The sequence below is a fragment of the Dromaius novaehollandiae genome, chromosome 29 (assembly GCF_036370855.1).
Source record: "Dromaius novaehollandiae isolate bDroNov1 chromosome 29, bDroNov1.hap1, whole genome shotgun sequence".
Lineage (NCBI taxonomy): Eukaryota > Metazoa > Chordata > Aves > Casuariiformes > Dromaiidae > Dromaius > Dromaius novaehollandiae.
Window position 1 is genome coordinate 2618873 of NC_088126.1, and position 6905 is coordinate 2625777.

The window sequence follows — 6905 nt, forward strand, 5'->3', positions numbered from 1 at the left end:
GCAAGCACCGTTTCACGTGTGGAGAAAAATACAAGGGCAACACAGCAGTTTCCAGAAGACTAAGGCAGACACCCAAACTAGACGCGTTGCATGATCTTCTTGTTTGCTCGCCATTTAGCACCTTCTTCGCCAGTTGTATGATGCCCTTGAATGATTTACTTCAAAGAAGACAGGACAGAGGTGTTGCCAATTCAGCTGGAGAAAATCTTTCTGAGGAGTAAGGGCCATCGTGCCATAGAGCTTATCCAGATACATTTCTCAAACCTCAGCCTCATCAACCATGATGGTTACCCAGAGGGAAATATACACACTGTGCGCTCGCCGCAATTCTGTCCACATCTCCTTGGCAGCTTCAAACAAGACGTCAGAAGATGCAGTGATCCTGTCCTGGGATTTGAGTCTGTGGAGACCTGAAAGGATGGTATGGAGCTGAAGTTCACATCACTAAACTATGGAAATGCTGCTTCTTGCAAGTGAATAAGTATTGATTGCCCTTGGGATACCCCTGCGGCTTGAGAACAACATCCAGCTGAGCAGCTGGGGAAGCACAGCCTAGAGGGACAGTGATCAGGAAACACGAATGACAGGCAACGTTCAGACACAGCTTTTCAGAGGGGAATCATGCTGCAAGGAAGTGGATCAGGCAACTACCTGCCACGCATACGCAGGTCTAGATTCTCAAAGCTGCAAAGGGGCCTGTGTGTGTATCCTTTGGCCAGGACCTGGTGCCTCCTCAAACCTCCCCCAACACAATACCTTCCACCCCTCAAGGACCAGCCAGGCAAACTGACTGCCCCTATTTGCCTTCTCCACCAGCAGGTCTCTAATGTACATGAAAGATGCAAAAACAAAACAGGGAACAGTCTAGCACCAGAGGGTAAAAACGGTAGGTTACATTCTCTTCCGCATATCCCACCGGCCAGGGAAAGGCCGAGCCCTCTCTGGCTCCCGCTCTTCCTCTGGGCATCTGGCAGAGGATGCTTGCTGGGCAACTGGCATCACCAGGAACACAGCAATAAAGGCTCGTGCTATCACAAGTCAACCCATGCTGCGTCCTCACACCCAGCGTCCTGCCGGTGCTCCAAAGCCCCATGCAGCTGAGCAGCTGCATAAGCATCATCTCCAGGCACATCTGTAAGCAAAGAGGGACGGGAGCCACTTCGGTGCAGGCTGCCACAGGCTCCTTCAGGTTTGCACCGCAGCGGGTGTCAGCAGTGCTCACGGACAGCACCTATTTCAGGAGCTCACTCGTGCCTCCCCCCGGCGTTTCCACCTCCCACCCCGGGGTGCCCTGTCTCTGGGCGTGTGTCCCCCCAGCCCTACCTGGGCCTGGCACCCACCGCCGAGCAGCCGGGGCGTCGCGGGCACGCAGAGCCAGGAGAAGCGGGAGGAGGAAGAGGCCGAGGTGGGCGAGTGCCGAGGCCGCCCGCACTCGCACCATGCCGCCCCTTGCCAGCAGACACCACCGCCTCCCGCTCTCAAGGCTGCGCGTGGAACGGTGTCTCCGGGGATGGCATGTCCCCTCTGTGACCTCACGGACCCCCGCGGGGCAGAACGGCCACCCACCCCCCAAGATTGCGGGGGCTGAAGGCAAGGAAGACCAGGGGCAGAGAGTCAAAAGGAAGAAGCGGTCCCGGAGGTGAGCCTCGTGGAGGAGTGGGCGAGGGTGCTGCTGCGCTCCGGTAGCTGCGCAAGTGCTTTGTTGCAGACGATTAGGCCCTTCTCCTCCTCATTCCCTCTTGATCGCAATGAACTAGTGGCTGCTGAGAAAGTGCTCGGTCTACAAGCGCTCCCCGAGAAGGAGGCTGCTTTCTGACATCCTCAACACTGCTGTATCTTTTCAGTCGTCTTCCCGCAATCCAAGGGAGCAGCACACAGGGCAAGAGCGGCGAGCAGGCAGCGACCGCTCGAGCAAGAGTCCTGTATGGGTGCTCTAAATGTGGGAGAATTGAGGGAGAACAACAGGTACGTGGGAGGGATTCACCAAATTACATCGGCTCTACCTCTTGTGCCCTCGCTCCTGAGAGATATCCCGTGCTCCCAGAAGCCAAAGCTCTGCCTGCAACACCAGCCCTGCAGCCAGCTGGTGACCTGCTGGATGAGTCCACTTCTGCTCAAGCCTTTCCACCTCTCTGGAAAGACTGAGGAGAACGCCTGGCCCCTGTGCCTTCCACCCTCGCTCCCACAGATCCATAGTCACTCTTGATCTGCTTCAAGGTACCCTGGCAGTATCGTTGGTGCCCATGTGGAAGAGCAGCAAGGGGTAATAACCCAAGGGACGGACAAGCCTTGGCAGGGTCTCTGCAACATCCCGGATGCAAGCCCTTGGAAAGCCAAAGACCTCCCAAGAAGGCAAGCATGAAAAATCAGAGTATTTGCAAAGGATTTGTATGAGGTGGGAATTCAGAATGTAGAACTACAATTGTTAGTCAAGAACGTAAAAGAAATGACCATATTTATCAAAAGAAATGCCAACAAAAGGCTCTAAAGCTGCCTACTTGATTTCTACTGAAAAGCACATTATTTTTCTCAAGAAGGTGTCAGAGAAGGGATTCATGAGCAGTGTTTGGAGAACAAATGGGGTTAAAATAACAAAGCTTTCAGGAGATACCAATGGAATGGGTGAAGGGGAATATGATGAAAGAAATATGCCTTAAAAGGGGAGTACGCAACCGTTTTGAGAGTCGGTTTGAGAGAGTGTGCCACGAAAAGTCATTATCTCCCTCCTCAAGCCCTCTGAGGTGTCATAAATGTAATAGATGGGGATCTATATAAAGAATGCACATAAAAGAAAAGAGACACCTGCCTGGAGATCATCTCTGCCGGGACTCGAACCCGGAACCTCTGGATTAGAAGTCCAGCGCGCTCGTCCATTGCGCCACAGAGACCTCACCATGAAGACAGCATCAGCACCAGAACTGAAAAATCCCCCCCTGCAATGATGTGGGGGGATCTTGGTATCCTGCTTCTGCTGCACAGCGCTGAGGCAGCGTGAAAACCTGGTGCCAAGATCCATCTCCCTGCAAATCGACTTCTCTCAGCATCCCCTCCTTCCACAGGGACAGGCAATAATTCTGGGTATGATCCATATCTCCCTCAGCAGCAGGGATGCAGCAAAAACCTGGATGTAGGATTATCGTTTGTATCTCTGGCAAGCTTCCTACAGCATCTCTAGCTCAATCGAGGACAGAGCTAAATCCTGGGGTAGAGTTAATTACTGCATTTCCCACAGCATCATCACAGCATCCTCAGTGCAAAAGCCAAGGAAGATAAAGATGAAAGAGGATTTAGCTTACAATGCTGAACTCTGTCAATGATGAAGAAGGCTTAGTTTGTCACAAGAAAAGATGCAGCAACCTGTGTTTTTAGCAAAGACATAAAAGAAAAAGCAGTCATAATGTTTTATTTTAAGAGAACTGTCAGTCAGGGCTTGAATTTTTACTCTAAGTGCATCTTCCATTAGAAAAAATATTAGATATCATCAAAATAATTGGAAATATCCTTTTAAATCCTCTGACTTACTAGGCAATTAATCAAATTCTGCACATGACTCTTTGCTGTGACAAACCACATTTTGCATTTCTAAACTGCATGGTCTCTAGAGTATCATTTACTCCCAAACATGCTCTTAATTAGGGAGAAATTGGGCTGTGAAATCACAAGGCGCTACAGAGAAGAGGCATGCACAGCGCTGACAACCTCAGCTCATCCAAGGCAAAAACAAATGACTTGGTTTCCCCTTTGCTGATGCTTTGGGGCCTTTGGAAAGGTTTTAAATGGTCTTGAGAAGCATTTTTCAGTGGCCAAAGGGGCAACTGGGACACTGAGGAACATTGGAGGGCCTGGCGTGAAAGTAGAATCAGTATTTTGTCTTCTTTATTCTGCTTTTCCTTGGAGGAGTCTAAAATCCTGCTACAGTGGTAGGAACCAAGGCAGGGGCTCTGTTTTTATGAGACAAGTCCCAATAGCCCAATAGTGCAAATGTCCAAAGCTTAGTGATCGATCTGCAGGCAACATCTGCCCCGATCATAGCATGCTCCAATCAGCCCTAATTCCCTCACTAGCAGGAATGACTAATGGAGAGTTTGAGTAGGTTCTGATGAAAACTATATATTTCCCATGGAGAAAGCACTGGGAGAAGGACCTGCTGCAGTGAAAAAGATGTGCAACAGGCTGCTCCCCCCAGAGAGCCCACCCAGGGGAGCAGTGCTGCTGGCAATGCCACCAGATCCCTCCTGCCTCCTTCCCATCCTTGTCCCAGCACACCACTCTGCTGACAGCAGGACATGGCTATGTGCTGCACAACCCAGGAACGCTTTGCACATTGCACGCCCAGAGAAATACACCTCCTCCAGACCCCTCTGTATTCCTGAAGAAACAAACTGGGACTTTACAGAGAGCAATGGGACATATCCTTCTCCGAGGAGATATATCTTTGCTGTGCAGTGAAGCACAGTAGTTTAAGCTGACAACACACACCTCTGCACCGCATCTTGTGTCCCTACAAGCTCAGCATCGAAGGCTCTCCCCTGCAAATGGGTGCAGCTGCTTAACTCCGTCCAGAGAAGAGACCTCAGTTGTGAGTCTCTGAGCCAAACCCAACCCAGCCTAGCATTAGCTTAGGAGGCCCTGCAGGATGACCACTGTCGACACGTCCACACCATCTGTTCTCCAAGTGTTTGGGCCATGTCAAGATGTGGATACCAAATGCCCTCTGCAGACTGGTAGGAAGCAACATGCAATCTCCAAATCCTTGTAGCTACTTACTAGTCATCTTCATACCTTCTCTTATTTGGCCACACTTCTCTGGGGTGCTGGATATCCCTCTGTTATTCCCATATGTGACAAATATGGAAAGCAGAGGGGAAGGAAAGTGTCATAATAGTGATGCTGAGAACAGAAAAAATAAGGCTGGTAACTGGAAAAGAGGTCTTCACTGTGAGATTAATCTGACTGTAATGTATTTCCCAGGGAAAGTCCTATAAATACCATTGTCAACAATATGGAAAACTAGTCTGAAGACAGAAGTGAGTGTTAGATGGCAGTGAATAACCCCACCTTCACTCAGAAAGGCTGGCTATGCCTGAAAAGAGCTTTTGACCCCTAAGTGTTACAGCTGTGTAACAAAGCAGTTGAGATTTCTGTTCAAGACAAACATAAGAACGATTTACAGATAGATACTGACGGGAGAGAACAGCTACCTAAGGACATGGCACAGTCCAAGCTGGGTACCAGTTGCCAGAGGCAGACACTGGAGTGACCTGTGTAGATGCAGGTATTTTTGGTGCTGGGGGATACCAAAAGACCTCTTCCTGTGGCAGGAGATGACTGCAATTTAATAACTGGGCAGCTGAGACCAGAGAAATGACCCTGTGTAGATAAAGAGATGGAGGCATTTATAATGTGAGCATCATTGTCACATAAAAGTGTTACAGGAGTGAAAGAGGGGCAGGACATCTACCATGCCTGTGGACAGATTAACATCTCAGATGCCCTGCACAAGAAAGTGTGAAGCAGCCCCTAGCTCATCCCCAGTTGTCTTCCAGGATCAAATGTGCTCCAGACAGAATAAGCACGAGCCATGGGCAAGGATGCAGTGTGGACAAGCAGGAGCTCCAGGTGAACCCAAATCCCAGATCTATATGGTTGGCACATGCCTCCCCCTTGTTTCCACTTGGTTTTCTTTGGTCTTGTCCCATTTTCTCCCAAGATAATCTACAACATTATAAACAGCCTGAAAAGGCCTTTTGGAAGTTAAAGATTTAAGCAGCAAGATGGCTGTACAACTTCATGTCAAGTTGCTCCAGGACAGCACTGTCAGTGCTGAGTGATTCAAAGTCTCTTTGCATAATTAAATAAAAAGCCAAAAAAATTTGGAGGCTAGTATCAGAGTTAGAATTGTGCTCATGTTTTATGGTGCACAAAACTATCTTATTCTCTGAGAAAACCATCTCCAAGAGTCACCAAGTAACCAGTTTCAAATTCAGTTCACATGAAATTTAAAAGGGGTTTCTGAGATATTCTGTAAAATAACGCTATAGCTACGCAAGGCTCAGATGCAGGCTGGCCAAGGGACATCATCCTTCCACCCCCATGATCTGCTTTTGGGCCAGGCCAGTTTCTTAAGGTAAGGGTAAAGCTTTAGAAGCTGTGGGCTTTCAGGCCATGAAGGCTGTGTATCTGCAATAGGGAGAGATTTTTCCCAGGTCCTTACAATTGGCCTGGTATTTCCTGTCTTTTTCCTAAACCTGTAACCCCCCTCTTTATTACTCTGTTCCTCCTGTGCCTTAAGCGTCAGAAGCACCCCAAGGCATCCAAAATGCAGCCGGGTGTCTTGCACTTGATCTGACTACTACATCACACGAGGCTTCAAATTCCTCAGTGCCTTTCTGAGCCTCGCCTTGTGTGCAAGATTGTGACTGGCATCATCTAAAAGATATTCATAAATTACCCGCCTATTTTGTTTTCCTGATAATCAACATCTTGCCTGTGAATTTCAGAGCGAGGAGAATTTGGGGAGCTCTTGGACTTCAGAGCCACGGGCTGGCATTCATGGCTGTGCTGAAGCTTGCTGAGCATGGGCACAACGCAGCAACACAAACGACAGATTTTTCCACCAGCCTAAAGCTAAATGAATTTGTATGTGCTTTTAAAAGAAGCCCTGCTGTAATCTTTTATGACTGCTATATATACAGCTGTTTGATTTGCATTTTGCAAGAGTTAATTCCAGCAGGAGTTATTCTCATATCCCATATAAGAGAGATGAAATCAGAGGGCATGACCAGCTCCTGTCAGGAACCTGAAACCATAACCACCGGAGTTGGTTACAAGGCAGCATCTGAGAAGCTGGAGACAGAGAAGCAGATATTTCTGGGAGAAGGTTGGATCCCACCCCCAAAGGGGAA

At 48.8% G+C, this 6905-nt stretch overlaps 1 non-coding gene across 1 annotated transcript; it reads right to left on the reverse strand.

The window, feature by feature from the left end:
- Positions 1-2814: 2814 nt before the first annotated feature.
- Positions 2815-2888, reverse strand: TRNAR-UCU (transfer RNA arginine (anticodon UCU)). Its single transcript has one exon. It is a non-coding gene; the product is annotated as a tRNA-Arg (tRNA).
- Between the last annotated feature and the right edge of the window lie 4017 nt (positions 2889-6905).